The following is a 22,921-nucleotide window of genomic DNA, read 5'->3' as shown; positions in this document are numbered from 1 at the left end:
CTTCTAATACAGAACCACCATCAGAGGCATGCTAAGCTATGTTCTTTCCACGGTCAAACAGGGTCCCTTTTTATCCTAATTATGGGAAACTACTCATGATTTCCTCGTGTGTTGTCAGTAATCTCTCCAACTCTGTTCAATACTTAGAATAGAGCTGCCTAATGTTGAATCTAGACAAACTGAGTTTGAATCTGATCTTGCATCATACCCACATCTTTCTCTACCGTGTTGACTCTCTTGCTTGCAGATTTTTCTTTTCTAGCAACAACCACTGTTTTGATACTAAATGGTAAGCTTCACACCAACAGCATAAATCTCAAAAAACAAATGACTCAAATAGAATATATATATTAGATAGCTTACCCAACATTCTAGAGGTAGGCTCTCTTCATGTTCTAAGAAGCACTTTACAATTTTCTCTCTGTATGGATAACTTACCTAGCTACAATATAAATAACATACCATATAAAAATGAAAGAGCCAACTGTAAACCTGACTGAGCATGTTGTATGGTTATCACAATCAACATTTTATTACTTAGCTAACTATATGTACACAAGTACACAACACCTTAAATTCTCCACCTTATATCCCCATAAGGGGTTTTGATCCCTCAACCTCATAAAGAGGGAGGGGCGCCTTACCAAATGGGACAAACCCCATTGGCATTTTGTTACTTGTTAAACAATAAACAATGCAGCCATCAATGTTAATAGCTCTTCATATCCTTGCATACCATTCTCTATTTCTCCATCCCTTAAAAACACCATTTTCCTTAAAAAAAATGATCCAAATTAACGTCATTCCTAACAATAGAAACAAAATATCAGCAATTATTAAAAACGCATAAGCTAATAAATTCATGTAAACACTCAAAAGAATCAATTCGGTTTTTAGTGTATATATAAAATTTACTATTAGAAAAAAGTGTCGCTCAAATTGTGTTATAAGACAATGAAAAAGATTAAAATATATCCAAAAAAATTCATCTCACGAGATCACCTTCGAACTTTATGACTCTACGCCCATTCAGAAGAAAAACTAAAGTTTTATATATCATATCTGTCCTTCAAGTTTCTTTATTAGCATTCCAACCCTTCACACTTTAAACTTCAATTTTAACACTTTAACTTCCACATATCAACGTATGGTATGGTGGCTTAAGAGTGGAAAAAGACCAAAATACCCCTCATATGTATTAACGGTGGTCAAGGAAAGAGACCAAAGGTTTGGATTATGGAGCGCACAAATTGAATCTTGCCTGACTAAAAAAAGTATACAGGGACCAAACATGTAATTTACTCTAAAACTTATTATGTTCCTCACGATGCTTAGATAGTTAGATGAACATAACAACGAATAGATCATCACTTACGAATATTATTTCATTTTTTAGTTTGTTATCTTAACTCAAACACATACACATACACTTTAGTTTTCATTCACCAATAATCCCTACAAGAACAAACCCCATCTTTGAAATGATGAAACCTATTTGCATCTCTTAACACAATCTCCCTACTCACAACTTTCGATATCAACTTAATAGCAGAATGACAATCTCCACAAACCCTAAGATTCTTCATAACCCTAATCACTATCCCTTTTGGCACCTTCAAAATCCCATAAGCAACAGCAAGTTTCTCACTATGATACCCTAAACTATGCACCTTTTCTTCTTCATCAACATCATGCAATACAAATCTCCCATCAGGACAATATCCAGCTTCTCTTATCAACCCCATTAAATACTCCAACATTTGTATAATCAAATCATACTCAACGTGACTACTATTTTCACTTTCACCCCCTCTAAACATATGAACTTGTTTCTCAATAACTATCCATGAACAACCAGGCGATTTCTTCACCTTCTCTAATCTCATCCTTTTTCTAACATCCGCAACTTCACACCATTTTTTCTTTGAAGCATATATGTTTGATAACAAGATATAAGGACCCGAATTTGTTGGCTCAAGCTCTATAACTTTCTTAGCTGCAATTTCAGCCATTTCAAGATTCATATGAATTCGACAAGAACCCATTAAAGAACCCCATATGATAGCATCAGGGTCCATAGGCATGTTCTTGATTAAGCTCATTGCTTCATCTAACCTACCATTTCTTCCAAGTAAATCCACCATGCATGCATAGTGTTCGGTTTTTGGGTCGATTGAATGTTTTAATTTCATGGAGTTAAATATTTCAACACCTTTGTCAATATTTCCTGTGTAACTACAAGATGAAAGAACTCCTATGAAAGTAACATCATCTGGTGATATGCTTAAAGAACATAATTTATCAAAAAGTTTCAAACTTTCTTCTCCTAATCCATGTTGTGAATACCCTGTAATCATGGAATTCCACATCACAATGTCTTTGTTGGGAGATTTATCGAATACAATCTTGGCCTTTACAAGATTTCCACATTTTACATACATTGTGATCAAAACTGAGTTAACATATACATCGGTGTCACACAAATTTTTAACCAATTGAGAATGAATTTGTCTACCATGATCAAGATTCGCAAGATTAGAACAAACAGAAAGGATGCTAATCAAAGAAGGGAAATTCGGTTTAACTCCTTGAGTTTGCATTGATGTGAATAATCTTAATGCTTCTAATTCAAACCCGTGTCTTTCATAAGTCTTTATCATTGTACTCCATGTTGCATTATCCTTTTCTATTGTTTGATCAAATATGTTTCTTGCTTTATCTACATCCCCATTCTGGCTAAACCCTAATATCATGGCGTTACATGAAACTACAGATTTGTAAGGCATGGCATTGAAAAGCTCCATGGCTTCGTTCATTCTTCCACACTGTGTGTAGCCATTAAGCATTGCAGTCCATGAGACCTCGTTTTTGTTGGGCATTACTTCAAAGAGTTTTCTAGCAATATCTACATGGTTGTTTTGGACATACCCTGAAATCATTGTGGTCCAAGAGAATACGTTTTTTTCAGGCATTTCATCGAACAGTTGGCGTGCTTCAGCTAAACGACCTGTTTGACAATACCCACCAACCATGCTTGTCCAAGCAACCACATCTTTCACTGGCATGGTGTTGAAAAGTTCACGAGCTTTGTCGATTTGATTATCTTGAATAATGCCACCGAACATCACTGTGTAAGACACGACGTTCCTTTCGGGCATCTTCAAGAAAAGTGTTTCAGCCTCAGAAACTAAACCTTCTTGTATATATCCTCTAATCATTGCAGTCCAGGAAATAACGTTTCTGTGAGGCATTTTGTCGAACACTTCTCGGGCTTCCTTTACCATCCTATTCTTGACATATCCAGAAATCAAACCGTTCCAAGAAACAGTGCTTCTTTCAGGCATTTGTTCGAACAGATTCCGGGCTTCATTGGGTTGGTTGTTTTGGAAATAACATGCAACCATGGAGTTCCAAGACACGATGTTTTTTTCCCGTAAACCATCGAATACTTGGCGAGCATTGTGAATTTGGCCAAGGCGGCCATACCGTGCAATATGAAGATTCTCTGAAATCGTAACATTTGAGCAATATGTTCGGCAGTGAATTAACAGAAAACGCATTTGGATCATTTTAGTATAGCTTCTTTTCAGTAATGGATCACATCAAATCACTTGAGAGCAGTTGACAAATGAAACAGAAGTGGATATTTTGACTGAAATCATCCTCGTCACAAACCTTAAGGATAATTTAGCCCCTTCATTCGAAGGGAAAGAAGAGCAAAAAATCGTGGAGGCTCAGAACAGGTAGTACATCGATTGTCAAAAGCTTTATCAATTGCGTGTATTGTTAATATACTATAAATCTTTGCTTTTCTACGCAGGGTTAATGTCTGTTCGGCAAAACTTAAAAAATAAGTTTTTTTTTTTTTATTTAGGGGGTGTTTGGCTTATTTTTATAGCGAAAAGTTCTTTTTAGAAAAAATAAAATGCAAAAAATGTTTGGTAAAGCATTTTAAAAACAACTTTTGGATTTTTGATATAAGGAAAACTGGAAAAGTCTAAGAAATCCTGATTTTTTGTAACTTTTGCCAAAAGGACTTTTGCCTCCCAAAAAGATAAGCCAAACACCCCCTTATTATAGGTTTGATGTGGGTATAAGTCAAAAAAAATGTTTAGGTAAAAAAACAATTATAACTGTTGGTAACATCTAATAAGTCAAAAAGCGATAAGTAACCTACCCTTAATTATTAAAAACTCATTATTTCACCAAAATAAGTTATAAGTCAAAAAGTCATAAGAGTTTTTAAATAAGTTTTGCCAAACACCCTATTAGTCTAGCTCATTGAGCATCTCCAACCCACTTTTATTTTCCATTATTTCTCCTATGTCTTCTCTCATTCCTCTCTAACCCTACTCCATTTATTCCCTCATTTTGAGATAAATGAATAGTATAACACCATATTTTGTGTTATACTATTTATTTCCCCAAAATTGGATGAAATTTGAGTTGTCGATTTTAGTCCCTCTTTTTATATATTTATACATTTCTGGTTTTTTTTATCTACTAATTATAATTTAAATATAATATTTAGTACTTATAATATTGTGTTATATATTAAGTTATATTAATTAATTATAAATATAAAGTTTGTTTTTGTTTATCAAATTCATATTAAAATTTAAATACATATTGAAATTTTAAAACATGATAATGTTTTTATAAAAACTTATAATTAAGTGTTATAAATATAATCTTATTTATTTAATACTATTGTAATGAATATATATATATATATATATATATATTTGTTAAAACCAAATTAATAGAAGAGGTGTGTTTATTAATTTATATAAGTTAGAAAAATGAAATATACTTTTTAGGGGTAAAACGGAGTAGGGTCGGAAAGAGTTTGAAAGTATAAAGTGTATATGTTAGAGATTAGTAAAGAGTGTTTGAGATACTAAAGTTTGTAATTGTAAAAATAGAAATTAAATATGAAAAAATTGCAAATTTGGTCAATGTGGTATTCAAAACTGTGGATAGGGTCCAATAAGTTTTCAACTTGCGTGGAAGGTCCAAAATCAATAATTTTCTGTAGTTTTAGTCCATTTTGTTACCTCTTGTTCTTTTAGAGTTGTTTGGCCCATCATGTTCCCTTCATGTGAAAATATCTTCATATTTTTGGTCTATCGTCGTCTTCATTTGAATTAATTATATGGTATTAACAATAATGATTCCTAAATAGTATTTCACTCTTTCATCTTTCTCACACCTCTTTCACCACTCTAGACACAAAAAAACACCAACCACAAACCATGTGAGGTTCGAACTTCATCCATATTGTTGAAAATGTAGGGACTCAAGACTGTTGGTGAAAATTTTGACGTTCATGAACTATATGGTAAGATACTCTATATTTGATGTTCAAGTTTTAAAGTTTGAAAAATGCTAACATTCTTTTCTTTCTCTCTTAAAGATGAATACGCAAACTGTTCTCCAAAGACTTGGTACATTAATTGTAACATCCCAAAAACACAGTCTGAAAATTTCGTTTAATTTAATAATAAAAACCATAGTCAATAAACCACATATAAAAATCGTAAGCAATGTATCTCAAAATATTATAACAACTGTCAGGTATATCAGAGTATAAACATCCCAGGCTGAACAAATGGTGCGTGCACTGCAATCTTCCCGAGCTCCTCTTTTGAAAACTGAGTACCTGAAACCAAAACTGAAACTGTAAGCACGAAGCTTAGTGAGCTCCCCCAAACTACCACATACCATACAATAACATATAAACACATATTGGGTCTTGCCCACTGCATCGGACCGAAGTCCGGAAACTACATCGGATCGAAGTCCGGAACTGACTGGGACCCCGTCCCCTGCATCGGACCGAAGTCCGAAACTAACTGCATCGGACCGAAGTCCGGAACTGACTGGGACCCCGTCCCCTGCATCGGACCGAAGTCCGGAACTAACTGCATCAGACCGAAGTCCGGAACTGACTGGGACCCCGTCCCCTGCATCGGACCGAAGTCCGGAAACTGACTGAACATAGCATATCGTAAACATATCAACTAGCATGAATATATATACTGCATACTGCATCGGAACAGAGTCCGGAACACATAACACAAAACATGCTTGAATCACAAAGACATCAAGCACTCTAACTGTTGCATCGGACCGAGGTGCGGGACTAACTGAACATAGCATAACATAATCATAGCATATAATATGAACACATATACTGCATACTGCATCGGACCATAGTCCGGAACACATAACGCATACCATGCATGTATCACAAAGACACCAAGCATACTGAACTACTGCATCAGACTGTAGTCCGGAACTACTGCTAACTAAACGGGCCGGCATTGTGGCCGTAGACCCGTTCCTACTGGAAGGAAACTCACCTCACACTGCTGAAGTCCCGTAGACACAATCCCACACTGCTGAAATCCCGCAGACTCAACCCCAGCTGCTGGATGACAGATTCTCGAACTGTCAACACCAAAATAACACCCAATTAATAATTGGGTTCCAACTCATAACCATAAGTCCATACTTGGGTAAAAGACTACTTTACCCCTATCTTGGCTTGACTCCAGCCCAAGGCCCAAACCAAGGCCCAAAAGTCTAATAATGGACCAAGGCCCAACTATGGCCCAATTTTCCAAATTGGGCCTAATCCTTCATATGGCCTTACTCTAAAGCCCAACTAATTACTCTAGTCCATTTAATTTTTCTTGGATGGCCCAATATTATCTCAATCATCAAGCCCAATAGAAAGGCCCACTCAAGGCCCAAGTGAAATTAGGGTTTCACATAAAATTGTCAATTAGGGTTAGGTGTTTCTCATTTAACCCATTAAGGACTTAATCCATTAAGTCCTTTACTCTACTAGATAAGTAATATGTGATATTTAGGCTTAATACACAATTCAATCCCAATGGCTCAAAAGTGGGTCCAAGAGTCCAAGGCCCAAATACTCACAATTAGGGTTTTCCACCCAAACATGGCCCAATAGGCCCAAAATTACTCTTTAAGCCCATTAGGGTTTTGGCTAGGTCCATTAGGGTTTTCTAGCGGGGCACCACCCACTACCACCTCGGGTAGTGGTGGTCAATGGCGGCTCACGGCGGCGGCCACCACCTTACGGTGGTGGTTATTATTATTTTTATTAATTGATACTAATTACAATTACAAAGATTTTATCCAAAAAAAATAATACTCACACTCACTAACACACTAACACACACATACAGCCACTCTAGTGGTGGCCGGCGGTGGTTCGTGGTGGCGGTGGCTTTTCTTGATTTTCCGGCCAACAAACCCAATCACACATCACCAAAATAACACTCATACGCCTTAACTGATTACAAAACAACTTCAAAACACACTCATCCAAGGATTCACTCCCACAGCTACCACCTCACGGTGGCTTGTGGTGGCAGAAAAGGATTTCAGGGCTACAACCACCATGGTCGGCCGCCATGGTGGGTTTTTCTCTCGATCTCAGGCTAGGATATCTCGCACACACAACAACATAATCAGCAACAGCATCGCAAGCTAATTTGAACGAACCACCCACCTGGTGGCGTGAGTAGACGGAGGTCGACAACGACAAGGAACAGCCGTTGAGGCGGCGGTGGCGCGAGATGGCGGCAGCAACTTATCTTCTTCAACAGTCTCCGTTAACGAGGGTGGCGGCTAGGGTTAGTGGTCTCGGCTGGCGAACGGCAGCAGCAGCAACGGACGAAGGTGGTCGTCGAACTAAAGAGTGGATGCCGGTGGTCCCTGTCGTCGTCGGTCTCCGGCAGCAGCGGTTCACGGCTACGGAGTCCCACAGTCACGGTGGTGGTGACGCTTCGATGACGACTCGTCTGATCGGAAACAATGAAGAAAAGAGGAGGTGGCTGGAGGTGTCCTTGGGAGGGTGACGGCTTTTATGTTAGGGTTAGGGTTTGGACTAAGAAGCCATCGGCTCTATATACCCCGATCATTTAACAACTTTTCCATAATTACAATCCTGGTCCCTCCCCATGGGATCTTTTCAAATTAGATCCAATATTTATCCTTTTTGCCCCTGATTCCATAATTCCCTTTCATAATAAGTCCTGATAATTACCGAACATACCCCCGCTTCTCATATTCTTCTCAAATCAACTCCATAATTTACTAAACAGCCCCCAATATCAAAATTCTTCACAAATTAGTCCAGGAATTATATTTATTAATTTATTTAAATAAACGGGGCGTTATATTAATAGGGTTGTTAAGTACTTTAATGTGGTCGACATTAATGAATTCCCTATGCATGAACTAAACTTGATGATGGGAGAGTTAGGGTATGATGGTACTCAAATCATGTATTACCTCTTCCATTTTCCCAAGGAAGGATTCGATTTTGGACTACGAGCATTAGGCAATGATGATGATGATGATGTGTGTGATCTATCAAAATATGTTACTCGGAACAAAGTCATAAAACTTTACATAGAGCATGGACAAACTAACTTGCTTACATATTTTTATGTCCCCAAAAGGTCCTAGAAAGGTTATAATAGAAGACTTACCCATGCATCATATTGTTGAGTATGGAGAGTTCCAAGAAAGAGGACTTACCCATGCATCATATTGTTAAGTTGAGCAAGGCTCAATGTCCCATTAGTGATAAATAAATATATACGATGAGTCATGTTCCATATGTTTCTTCTATAGGATCGATCATGTATGTTATGACATATGCTCAACCTGATGTGCTTATGCTTTGATCATGGTTAGTAGATATCAAGGTAATCCTAGTGTAGCTCATTGGACTACAGTAAAAAACATTCTTAAGTATTTGCGGAAAACAAAAGATATGATCTTAGTTTTCGGTGGCAAAGATGAGCTTAAGGTGAGTGGCTATAGTGACGTAAGTTCTCAAACAGATCGAGATAATAGTTATTCGTAATCTAGCCGAGTATTTCTAGTAATGGTGGAGCAGTAACTTGGAAGAGTTCCAAGTAGCAAACAGTGGTTGATTCTACTTGTGAATCAGTGTACATCGCAACAAGCTAGGCAGCAAAGGAGGCAATGTGGTTGAACATTTTTATTGGAGATCTTGGAGTTGGTCCATGAATCCAAGATCCAATGGAGATATTTTGTGACAACGAGGGTGCGATGGCATGACTAAAGAACCAAAGGATCATGGTAGATCGAGGAACATCAAAAGAAACTACCACTACATCAAACATGAAGTAGAAGAAGGCGCATTCGTGGTGAATCGTGTATCATTAGAGGATAATCCTGCTTGATGCACCTCCGGGTTCACTGTGACATCTCTAATTTTATGGTCCTAAAAGACATTTTTACTTATGCTTATTTTAAAAACAGAGTATTGCGGAATTTGTCCCATAAAAGTATATCCGAAGAAATGTTTTTCATTGATTAATAAAACTTGGGATGACATAAATGATACAGAAACATAAGCATAAACTTTGACAGGCCTTACAGTAATTTACGGGTCGTACCGGGTTGATAAGTGTTTGACCGTTCCATGTTCGGGCCCATCACTCACAACCCGTTTGTCAGCTCTACCCCACATCCCGCCCGTCACGCGCTATCTTTATATATACTTTGATATATATATATATATATATATATATATATATATATATATATATATATATATATATATATATATATATAGATATCATGCTTTTCAAAGTATATAAAGATAGAGCATTACGGGTGGGGTGTTATATATATATATATATATATATATATATATATATATATATATATATATATATATATATATATATATATATATATATATATATATATATCATGCTTTTCAAAGTATATAAAGATAGAGCATTACGGGTGGGGTGTTATATATATATAGGCAAGATCAATAGATAACTAAATTAAGTGAGAGAACCAACAAATTTTTTATCTACTTACCAAATATCACATGTGAATGTTAATACATATATCTAAAAGGATTACAAAAGAAAATTAAAAAAATTAAAAAATTTAAAAAATTATATTTTTATATGTATGCACATTTTATTGAAATATATATATGCATAAAAAATATACATATGTATTAAAAGTGCATTTTTTTGAAAAAATATTTTTTTAAATCATATTTTCGAAATATAAGGCATATTTTTGTATATTTGAATTTTTTTTATATTTTTAAATCTATGAAAATATTCTTTAAATTTCAAAATTAATATTTGAAAAAAGAATTTTTCAAAAAAATGCATTTTTAATGTATATTCATATTTTTTTGTGTATATGCATATTTTTAAAAAACATATGCATATGTACATGCACATTAAAAAAACATTTTTAATGCATCTATATGTATATTCACAAGCATATGAATATGCATATGTCATATGAATATCTCATGGTTGCAAATTCATAAGCCAAGACATGTGTATTTCCCTCAACATAGTATCCACACAACTCAACAAAGTTGTCATGCTTGAGTGTTGAAACCATTGAAACCTTGAATCCAAAGAAAAACATTATTCATAAAGAAGAATGCAAGAAATAGCAATATACTTTTCATGTAACAATGATTAGGTAGATTTTTCAATGTACAATGTTGTTATAGTAAGAAATGAAAATAGAAAATGATATTCTAAGCAGATAAGTTGACTTTACCTGAGTCAAAAACTCTAAATTTGATTCAGCTTCTGGAGAAACATCAAGTTTTTTCACAACAACACTATTTCCATTATTTAAGTTTTCAAAATAAACCCTTCTATATGAACCTTCAGCAATCAATGCCTTAGATCCAAAATTCTTAGTTTTTTCTTTCAATTCATCGAGTGAAAGTGAAGGCACTGCTTTTTGAGCTTCACGTTTGACATGAGGTGGTAATTGTTAGAGTACATATCCATGCTAAAAAAACTGAAACATATTCAATAACAAGTTCCAATCACATTTACGAAACTTCCAATCACAAGAAATCAAGTCAAAATAAATTTGTATCCAACAATTCATCTTTTCCTCATATATTACATCAATGGTATATGAATCAATATCCACATTGAACTAGATTCTACAATGAATTTAGTTACCAAATTTGATATGTGCATTTTAATACATATATCTAAAACGATTACAAAAAAAATGAAAAAAAAATAATTTTTTTGAAAATGTATATTTGCACAAAAAAAATATGAATATGCATTAAAAATGCATTTTTCTGAAATTTTTTTAAATCTTATTTTCGAAGTATAAAATATATTTTCACTTATTTGAAAAAAATAAAAAAATTTATTTTTTAAAATCAACAAAGATATTTCTTACATTTCGAAATTAATATTTAAAAAAAGATTTTTTTATAAAAAATGTGTTTTTAATACATATTTATATTTTTTATGTATATACATATTTTTAAAAAACATGTGCGTATGCATATGCATATTTTTAAAAAACGTTTTTTATGCTTCTATATGTATACATAAGAGTAAACATATACATATACATATACATATGAATAAATATATGCATATGCATATGCATATGCATAAGGAAAAGTATATGCATTTGGTAATCAAATACATATGATTATGATTATGTATATGCATATGCATAACAAATATATGATATATGTGTGCATAATAATAAGTATATGCATAAGAATAAGTATATGCATATGCATATGCATATGCATAATAATAAGTATATGAATATGCATATGAATAACTATATGCATATGCATATGAATAAGTATATGAATATGCATATGAATAACTATATACATATGCATATGAATATGAATAAGTATATGCATAAATCATTTAAATACATATGATTATTTGAATATAATCATATTATTCGTTGAATGTGTAAAATATATTTAATAACAATTTTTTACCGATAATAACAATATATAAACCAAAACTTCTAATGCTAGTACAAGTTCTTTATATTTTGGAATAACTGATACAAAAATATAAGTATAAATAAGAACGTTATTTTGATGTTACAATAAGTTTTTAGTTCAATAAAAATCACAGCAAGAAGTTGGACCAAAATACCCCTCATTTGTTTCTTCTTGTTCTCTTTTTTCTCATGTTCTTCATTCCTGCAAATTGAATCAAGCCGACCTAATTACTCAATCTAATCAAATAGTAATGAATTCATGTTCGAATTCTGACCGGAACGTCTATAGCTGACTTGTTTAAAATTTGATGTGTAATGTGTTGCATGTGGATAATTTATGTTGTTATTATGTATAATTTATTTTTCATCGAAAATTAGTTTTGAAAATATTTCAAGAACAAGATATCGGTAAATGGGTAATTATATATCAGCTTCGTGAACAATTTTTTTTAACTTTCTACAAATCTGCCCTCATTTATATTTTCTTTCTATTTCCTCTTTTATATATATATATATATATATATATATATATATATATATATATATATATATATATATATATATTTCAAACATTATTTATATAACCAACACTTTATGTTAAAAAAATAAAGAGCATGAAATTACTGTGGTTTTTGAGCCAAGAACAGCAGATGGATGAATGACATTATTGTGAACAGAGAATGAACATCTGGATAAATGACTTGCATCTCCTATGACCTGACATGCTTAAGACTTGAACACAATAATTTAAATAGTAGTGATATGAATGAAAGGTTTACTGTAGAAAAACTCACACCTCAATTAATCTCACTAAATGCTTGAATGGAATTTAATCGAGCACAATATATCGTTTTAAGTTTTTCAAGTAACCTTCACTTGCAAGATGGCTGGTTGAATTCTCACTGATAGAAATAAGATAATACAAGTTGCTTAGTAATATAGAATAAGCATATTTAAAATGAGATCTTAGTATCAAAGAATAATACAAAGTTCAAAATTGTTTAAGATAGTTCATTGAAAGATAAATAACATAAAGAGTTGCATAAATCATTATTTTATTAAAGAAAAAGAAATTAAAAACAAAAGATTAGTAACTTCACTACTTAGCAATTATAAAAGAAATAGATAACAACGTTTCTTTTTTTCACATACTTTAGGGTGAACATGATTTAATTAGTTTGGATACAGGGCAAAACATGAATAATAGTTTCACTTAGGCATTTTATCAAACACCTAGAATGCAACTTCTCAACTTCTTCTTTAGGGCTACATAATAAGATGTCTTCTTCCTGATGAGGGCATAAAGAACCACTTAAATAAGGTTTAAATCAATCATACATGAATAAAATTATTGATCAATCTCATGTTTGTCAGACCTCTATTCGATAGTTGATTACATAGATGAATGGAAGTAAAACTATAGAGGAAAGGAGACCCGACTTGGGAAATACTTAAATAAGACTACATAACATACTCAAAAAACGTTGATCAACGGGAAATTAGTAGATTGCAGCCACACATCTCTTTTGTCCTAAGCAAATCAAAGTATCAGAAGGCCAGAGCATGGTGGTTTCTTATCAGATGGTGGAGATGTTTCATCATCAACATCAGCAGAGAGGAACGACCTACATATGTATTCATGAATTTATCAAGCGAGCCTCTCTTAGTAACATGACGTGGTCTGTGTTTGGAAGACAATATTGATTGGATTCAAATGATGTCGAGTGCGTGGAGATGAGAAAGCTTGTAGATGAAGGATATGAGGTTTTGGGTATGCTCAACTGGACAGACCACCATCCATGGCTGGTTGATTTTGACTTGCGAGGGAAATTAATCGATTGTTTAAAAAAATGTATGTATCTGATTGATGCATAGTTTGTTTGTTCGCTCCATTTTAGGGAGTTTGTTGTTGAACTTGATTATATATATATATATATATATATATATATATATATATATATATATATATATATATATATATATCATGCTTTCCAACCCGTAACGCTCTATTTTATATACTTTGGAAAGCATGATATATATATATATATATATATATATATATATATATATATATATATATATATATATATGAGTAAATTACGCCTTTGGTCCTTGAGTTTAGTTGATTTTTAAATTTGGCGCCAAAAAGTTTTGACTTTCAATTATAGTCTTTATTTGAGGTTTTTGTAACATTTTTAGTCATCGTTCCAACTAAAATGACTATATTTCCCTTTCTATGGTGTTTTATCATTATTTTTTATTTATTTTAATTTTATATTATTATTAACATCTTTGAGCCCTACACGCCACCTTTTATCTTACTATTGGAAAATGTTTAATATGCTCACGCAAACACCACCCCCCCAACCTTTTCCCACAGTGGTTGGAAGAGACTTCAGTGATTCAATCTCATTGCATAGTTAAATCATCTTTCTCAATCGGCGATGAGTGACAAAAGATTAAACAACATTATAGGACAAGAAATAGGAGACACTCATATATATATGCTAATGGAAATCTTTAAACATGGTTCTCCCCACTGGTTTCTCTTAATTTAATCAGATGAACTATATGTGTAATTGATAGATATGCAGTTAAAAGGAAGAAGGGCCTAACAACCTTACCTTTTAAAAAAATTGGTTCTGAATATTGATTCAACTTGTATACTTTTTAGGATCGTGTTAGAACACTTTCTGAAATTTGTAACTCGACCGTATATTTAGGATTTAGGATTATATGAATTCAGATTTGTGATAATCCAAAAATCAATCTAGATTTCAGGCAAACCCGAGATTGTAGAAATACATAATACCTTTGTTTTGTTTCATATTCTTTTAGACAATATTTTGGCAAAGTAACAGTGTAATAATCAATCATCCTCTTCTACAATAACCAAAATGTTTATATAGACATAGGCAGATAAAATTAGTTATTTTTTGTGGTAAGTTGTGTTTGATGGAAACTGATGCAACCGTTGGTTTTTAGTGGGATAGCTGTCTAGGGCTTTTTATCCGAATGTGCGCCCCGCACCTCCAAGCTTAAACTAAAGCCAACTTTGAAATCAACTTGTCTCGCGTTAATCTCGATTATACTAAATTGATTGATGACACTAAAACCGCAACACAACCATAGTTTAGATGCCTTTGACATTGTCTCCACCAAAGACACCTGTCTAAAACCCCTCACTTCCACCACTAAGTGGTTAATATTAATATAAGGAACGAAATAGCAAAATATAGAAGACATAAAAAAGGAAAAAGGCAAAAGGGCAAAACGATGAAATTTTTGCCCATGACATAACATTAGATACAATTCATCCACTTGCTAAGCAAGAACAATTATTTGTTTCATGTGAGAATGCTGATCGGGACATATGGGTAACAAAAATAATTTATGTTCAATAAAAATACGCCACATCACAAACAAAGATATTAATTTATACAATTTAATATTCTAGTTGGACATGTTAAATTGATAAAAGAATTTGTCAAATTTAAAACCACATCCCAATAAGAAAGCCCAACAAAAAATTCCAACCCATGCGGTCTAGCTTTCTAGTTATCATTACATGCCGATAAAGATCTTATCATATAAAAAAAACAATTGGAAAACATGACTGACTGAGACGGGAGATGGATTAGGGATATTAATAAGGCTGGAGGGAGTGGTGTCACAGGAACCGCACTCCCTCCTTTGACATATAGGAGTCACATCATTTTTACCACACAAAGTGTGGTTCTTTACCACATCCAGGGAGTGGAAACCATGGTAGAGAAAGAGAGAGGAGAGAGAAAGGAGAAGAGAGAGAAAGACACATGAATAAAGAGAGAGAAGAAAGAGGGTGCGGCCATTTCTAGCCGCACTGCGGCCAAGACCGCACGAGACCGCACCCAGGGGGCGGTGTTTGCGGTTGACGTGGCGCATTCGCGGTTTGGAACCGCACTCCACACCCTCCAGCCTAATCGAAGCATCGAGCAAGCATTGAAGAGTACCCAAATTATGAACAGTATTCGAGGTTGATGAACAGTACCGAGTTATAAACAGTACCCGACTCGCCTTGTTGCTAACTTCATCCTTTTTATATATATATATATATATATATATATATATATATATATATATATATATATATATATATATATATATATATTCAATAATTTAGGTTCACTATAAAATAATGTTTTTTTTTCTGTTACAACCCCTGTAAAATTCTGTGGAATCAGAGTATCACACTAGTGTAGTTGATGACTTGATGAGGTAGGTAAACGGTCCATCGAAGGGGGCCCCTTGCGTATGTCGGTCATTGGCTAATTCATGAACTTGTCTGCCCTCCATTCCTTTCCACTTCATTTACTAATCGAGATATTAAATGATTTTTTTATTTAATAAATATGAGTTCAAAATCAACACTTACTGTTAAAATATATATATAATAATCGATTTTTTTTTTCATTCTATGAAAGTTAATTTGAAGATTTTCAATATATTTTTCGGTGCATGAATTCTTAAATATTTGATTTTTTTAAAAGAAAAACGGTTGTTATTCATGGTTTGATTATGAAAAGGTGCATTCGGTAAAGCTAATTTCTTAGTTAAGCGATGCCATATTATAAAGGTAAAATTTATAGCATCTACTAAATATCTACATTCGTTGGCAAATATGGAACTTTCATTCCATTATGCAAAAAAATGAATGATTTATCTATGTTACAAATAACCATACTAGCCGGAGGAGACAACCTAGAATGGGAAAGGAGACCGAAGAATTGAACAGGTTGAATGCGACAGTGGGTGGTCGGCGCTGTCAAAGACCTCTGATAATTTGAGCTGAAAAATCGATGGTTATGGGATTTTTATGGTCCGTTCCTTGAGGCTTCTAATGGAGAGTGACAATTGTTGTTTACTCCGGGGATTTAAATGGGTTAGTTGGGTTCCAATTAAAATTAATTGTTTTATTTGGCATGTGATTTCCAATAAGGTTCCAGTGGCTAAAAATCTTGTTAATGGAGGTGTTAATTTGGTGTTGTTGACTTGTTCTTTCTAAAGCACGAAATTCTTTAATGTTCAACAAAAAGAGATGATATCCCTTAAAATTGGCGGATGATATCCAATTAGTTTCATTTAATTGGATTAAGCATAGATCTTCTTTTAATTTCGTTAATTGGTTTGAGTGGTGTATTGATCCTTGTAATACCTGTACTCTGTAATTTTGTCTATCGCCTTGCTAGTTTTTTAACACATTCGACGTTCAAAAAAAATCAAAATCAAGTTTATAATTAATCTTTTTTTTGGAACTGACAAATATATTAAAAAGGGGCCACCCTCTAACAAGTGGCTAGATGGGGCAGAAAAAGAAACAAGAACAATACAAAGTTTTACAAAGAGATGAATGGGTTAATACACCACTAAATCCATATATAACAATAATTTTTTTCGCCTATGTTTAATCCATGTGTACACAATGGATTTTGCGTTATAAGCGACCTTGGTTGGGGACATGCGGATTGTTTTGAATACCAAATCGCACCTTGCTTTCCAGATCAGCCATAATGCTCCGTAACAAATGATGCGAAGATTGTTCCTTCTTTTCTGAAAATTCCCCCAGTTATCCACGAATGTAATTAAATCTACCACATTGCTAAGTTGAGGAACTAGGATATCACACCATTTGAATATCCAATGTCATATAGTGGCTGCAAAAGAGCATCGAATCAGGGCGTGATCTACATCTTCATTTTCAATCAAACATTGTCTGCATAATGGGGATTCGACAGGTACACCACGTTTTAATAGAGAACATGCAGTTGGAATGCATCCCAAATTCACTCTCCATACAAAGAAGTCAACCTTGATTGGAACATCATGTGTCCATTTAATTACCACGCAATCTGCCATTTGTTGTAGACTATCGATCTTGCTTCTTAATGCATCTACATGGTAAATGCCATCCTCTGAAATATTGCACTTCCAATCATCAACCTGAGATTGGCTGGAAATTTCCAAGTCTAGAAGTCAACACATTTAAATCTCGAATATGCTCCATAGAACTTAGAGTCGCTTTCCACTTCCAATTGAGACCATCAGTCTTGATTCTTTCATTGACTCTACATCTTTTACATTTCTCCATTTGATATAGGTCTGGAAATGCATTTTTGAGAGTGTCATTGCCACACCAATTGTCAAGACAGAACATAATGTCATCTCCCGATTTGACCCTTTTTTATAACATCTTCAATATTAATACCCAATTTGAATAGATCATCTTTAGTTCCTGCTATGTTGTTCTAAACACCGGTGATAGCTTTATTGGATATGTAGTCTGAAGGTTTGTTTTTTAAGATTATGTATCCATGTGATGACATGACTCTATAATGTATTTTTTTAAGTCCTTAACCTCCATGACCATTTGACAATGAGCGATAAATTGAATGCCCTAAGTGACCCCAGCCCTATACCTCCAACCTCTTTTGGCGCTATCACTTTCTCCCATGCCACCCAACTAATTTTCTTTTTGTTTTTAGTACCGCCTCATAGAAATTTCCTTCTAATCTTCTTAAGTGTGTTAATAACCCCTATCGGTGCTACAAAAAGTGAGAAGAAAAAGGATGGGAGACTTCCAAGAACTACTTTTGTTAACGTTAACCGACCCCCCATGGATAGATTGTGTGCCTTCCATGAAAACAAATCTCATAATGATAATAATAAAATTACATTATTCAATTGACAACACATAATTCTAAGAAAAAATACAATATATTGTTTTCATTGTCAATACGCGTTCTGTATATATGTTCCACCAAATTTGAGTAGATATTATCGTTTCTATGTTACGTATTCTTGACGATTAGCTTGGTAACATTATAGATCAGTTCCAATTCTACAATTATTAGTTGAATATCAGTGTCATCAAAGCTACAAAATGTTTTATCTTTGTCATCTAAATATGTTATGTAATATGATGCATGTTCGGCCTCATCTGATGACGAAGAAGATGCCGAAGATGATGACCAAAAATAATTAACCTTTCAATTACAACTTAATTTTGACAAGAGTTTAGAAAATGAGATATGTTAAATCTTTTTTTACCAAAGCAATTTTGGCCTACCGTATCATATGTATTGAAAATGTGACTCCCTACAAAGGGTCAATAGTTTACGTCTCATAGTGGACAAAATATATAGATTTAGGAGTAGTATTATATGGATATGTGAGTTAGCCGTAATTGTTCAATAGTTGAACAAGAGAACAATTCTAGACTCTTCCTAGGGTTGGCCGAATTTTTCCTAAGCCTCTAGGGTTTCTTGAATACTTCATGTGGATAATATGGATAATAAGGATACTAGATAAAGTCAGATTGGAAATAATATTATTTTATTTCAAATTAGGGTTATCTAGGGTTTTCACATCAACTATAAATAGGGCTTCCTGGACTCTCTATTTTCGTCCTATGCATACCTAGAGCAATTAGAGTCGAATTTTTGCTTCTATCTTCTCTCTCCTCTCAAGTCTTCCTTTGCTAGGGTTTGAGTGCAAACCATTAGATACATCAAGCTTTTGGTGTTAGCTTTCCAAGAGAGTTCAAGAAAGGAATTATTTGGTTATTTACAATAATAATCAAAAGGTATGTAAACCCTAATCCTTGTTATTTTCGATAATAATAGGATATGCTAGGGTTATTTGATGTTCATAGACTATAGCTATCAATAGAGAAAACTTAGATCCAAAGTAGGTTGCATGTGAACTTAAGGGTTGCGTTATTTCGCCTCATGTTTTATTTTATAACCTACAAAACCTATCAGTGGTATTAGAGCCATAGTTTTCTAGTTAATTGTGCCTAATAGTGAATAGATCAAAATTAGGGTTTGTAGAAATTAAAACCTAATGGGATTGAATTTTCGCAAATGGCTAGGGTTCTTGAAACCTTAGCCTCCACTCCTTAAATTTCAAAAATCCTAAGGTTTCCTTAGGGTTTCACGTTTATCAGTCTATGTATATCAGTGATGGTACACTGGTAAATTTGGATGATGACACGTTTATCAATGATGGTACAATAGTAAATTTAGATGAGCCATCTAACTACAAGGAAGCAATGGAGAGCCCTAAAGCTACCAAGTGGAAAGAAGCAATGAATAGCAAGATCCAGTCTATATATGATAACCAAGTTTGGAATTTGATTGATTATGTACCAGGTTAAAAGACAGTTGGGTGCAAATAGATCTTCAAGAAGAAGACCGACATGGATGGAAAGGTACACACTTTCAAGGCATGACTGGTCGTGAAGGGCTTTACCCAAACCCAAGGGATTAACTATGATGAGACCTTTTCACCAGTGGTCAAGATAAAGTCTATCAGGATAATGCTTGCCATAGCTGATTTTGATGATTATGAAATATGGAATATGAATGTCAAAACTTCTTTCCTAAATGGGAAGTTAGATAAGGATGTTGACATGAGCCAGCAAAAGGGTTTTGTACATGCAAAGTTTCCTAATATAGTGTGTACGCTTGAGAAATCCATTTATGGATTGAAACAAACGTCTTTCAACTGGAATCTTTGCTTCCATGAGAAAGTCAAAGAGTTTGGTTTCTCTAGGAGTGAAGATGAGTCTTGTGTGTATGGTAAAGCTAATGGGTGTATTGTGACATTCCTAGTGTTGTATGTTGATGACATACTTCTTATGGGAAACAACATTCCGACCTTGCAAAAAGTGAAATCTTGGCTTGGAAAGTGTTTCGCCATGAAGGATTTAGGGGAAGTGGCCTATATTCTTGGGATAAGGATTTTGAGGGATAGAAGGAATAGACTTTTTGGTCTTAGTTATAGTACATACTTGGACAAGGTGAAACATCCTAAAATTCAAGACCAAAAATTTCATTTTTAAATCATTGAATAAAACCATAGTTATCAAAATCTTCTCATCAAAATGTAAATCATAGTATCTCAACATCATATCAAAAACACATGTAAATATATCAAAGTAAAACATCCCAAGCTAAACATAATGGTGTGTGCACTGCAGTCATCCCGAGCTCTTCCCTTTGCTACTGGAAGTACTTGATACCAAAAATGAAAACTGTAAGCACGAAGCTTAGTGAGTCTCCTCAAACTACCACATACCATACACATAATCATAAAGTCACATAATAACATAACATAGGCCCCGCCCGCTTCATCGGGCCCCGCCCGACATCGAGCAAAGCTCGGTATACATATAAACATATCAACAAATACATAAAAATAATCATTTAACATAAACATATAAACATTCCTCGGTCCCCGCCCGATATCGGACCGAAATCCGGAAGCATACTAACATTCCTCGGGCATTGCTCGACATCGGACTGAAATCCGGAAACATACAAATACAGACACATGCAAGAATCACGAAGACATCAAACATACAAAACATAAACATATAAACATTCCTCGGGCCACACCCGACATCGGACCGAAATCCGGAAGCATACTAACATTCCTCGGACATTGCCCGACATCGGACCTTAGTCCGAAACATACTAACATACATAAACGGGCCAGCATTGGTGCCTTCAACTCGTTCCTACAAGAGGAAACTCACCTCGCATTGTTAAAGTCCCACGAATAAATCTCTGGCTGGTGGCTGACAGATCCCCGAACTGTCAACATCAAAACAAAACCTAATTAATCATTTGGGTTTCAATGCATAACCATAAACCCACACTTAGGGTAAAAGGACCATTTTACCCCTAACCTAGCTTGGTCCAAGACCCAGGCCCAAACTCACACTCTGAAGGCCCAAAAGCCAGATAATAAATCAAGGCCCAATATATGGCCCAATTTTCCAAATTGGGCCCAAACCTCTACATGGTCTTACCTTAAGGCCCAACCATTTATTCTAGTCCAAACACTTGGCATTCTGATGGTCCAATATCTCATAATCATCAAGGCCCAATTATGGCCCATCTATGGCCCAATTTTCCAAATTGGGCCCAAGCCTTTCCAATGGACCTTATCCTAAAGCCCAATAATTTCCTTAGTCCATAAACTCGTTCCTAATGAAGGCCCGCAGCAACTTAGTCCAAGAATTGGCCCAACAAGAACCCAAACCTAATTAGGGTTTTCACATAAAATGACGATTAGGGTTAAGTGTTCTTACTTAACTCATTAAGGACTTAATCCATTAATTTCATCACTCCACTAGGCCATTCATACAATATAGTCAGACATAATTCAAAATTCCAATCTAACAGTCCAAACGCGGGTCCCGACAAGTCCCAAACAACATTCTCCAATATTAGGGTTTTCTAAACCCTAATTAGGGTTCCAACCCCAAACACAAGTCAATTAGTCCAATGATTAGGTTTTTAGGTCAATTATGGTTTCACTAGGTTGAGCACCACCCACTGCCACCTTGGGCGGTGGTGGCCGACGGCGGCACACGACGGCAGCCACCACCTCACGGCGGTGGTGGTGGGTTTTCCATCAATCATTCTGTCAAAAATGCTTAAACAAGTCCCATTCTACTAAACACACTCACAACACCATAACATACACACACAGCCACCACCATACGGCGGCTGGTGGTGGTGAAGCGGTGGCAGCCACCACCTCATGGTGGTGGCGGTGGATTTCCGGCCAAATAAAGCACACACACATATGTATTAGACTTGTAGTAGCAACACACGACACTAACACGAAGTAGAATCTCAGAAAAACACACCCGATATGGCTGCCCTCGAGGTGGCAGCGACAGTCGGAGCAGCGGCAGAAACCCTTCAACTGCTCGGAGTGGCGGCAACAGTGGCGCATCAACAGAAAAGAACGGAGACGAGGAAGGTGCACAGTCTCCGACGGGGAACAACGACAACGACGTCACGGTTCGTTCTTTCAGCCTCTTCTGCCCCGACGTCCAAAAACCGACTCATCGATCCCTCAATCATCGGCGGAAACGGTGGTGGTGTGGTTGGTGGCTCGCGACTTCGACAGCGGCTAAGAGGCGGCGGCGGCGACCGGCTGGAGAGGTCATAGGTGGCAGCTGGTGAAGTGTTAGGGTTAGGGTTTGAAAGTGGCAACCTTAATGTAACATCCCAAAAAT

General features: G+C 35.0%; 1 pseudogene; it reads right to left on the bottom strand.

Annotated features, from left to right (window-relative positions):
* Window positions 1-1,339: 1,339 nt before the first annotated feature.
* Window positions 1,340-3,784, bottom strand: LOC145160000 (pentatricopeptide repeat-containing protein At1g56690, mitochondrial pseudogene; annotated as a pseudogene).
* Window positions 3,785-22,921: the final 19,137 nt, after the last annotated feature.

The sequence above is a fragment of the Lactuca virosa genome, chromosome 2, assembly GCF_052849685.1.
Source record: "Lactuca virosa cultivar CGN04683 chromosome 2, Lactuca_virosa_CGN04683_v6, whole genome shotgun sequence".
Classification (NCBI taxonomy): Eukaryota; Viridiplantae; Streptophyta; class Magnoliopsida; order Asterales; family Asteraceae; genus Lactuca; species Lactuca virosa.
The sequence above is the reverse complement of the archived record's forward strand: the minus strand, read 5'-3'. Positions and strand labels throughout refer to the sequence as shown.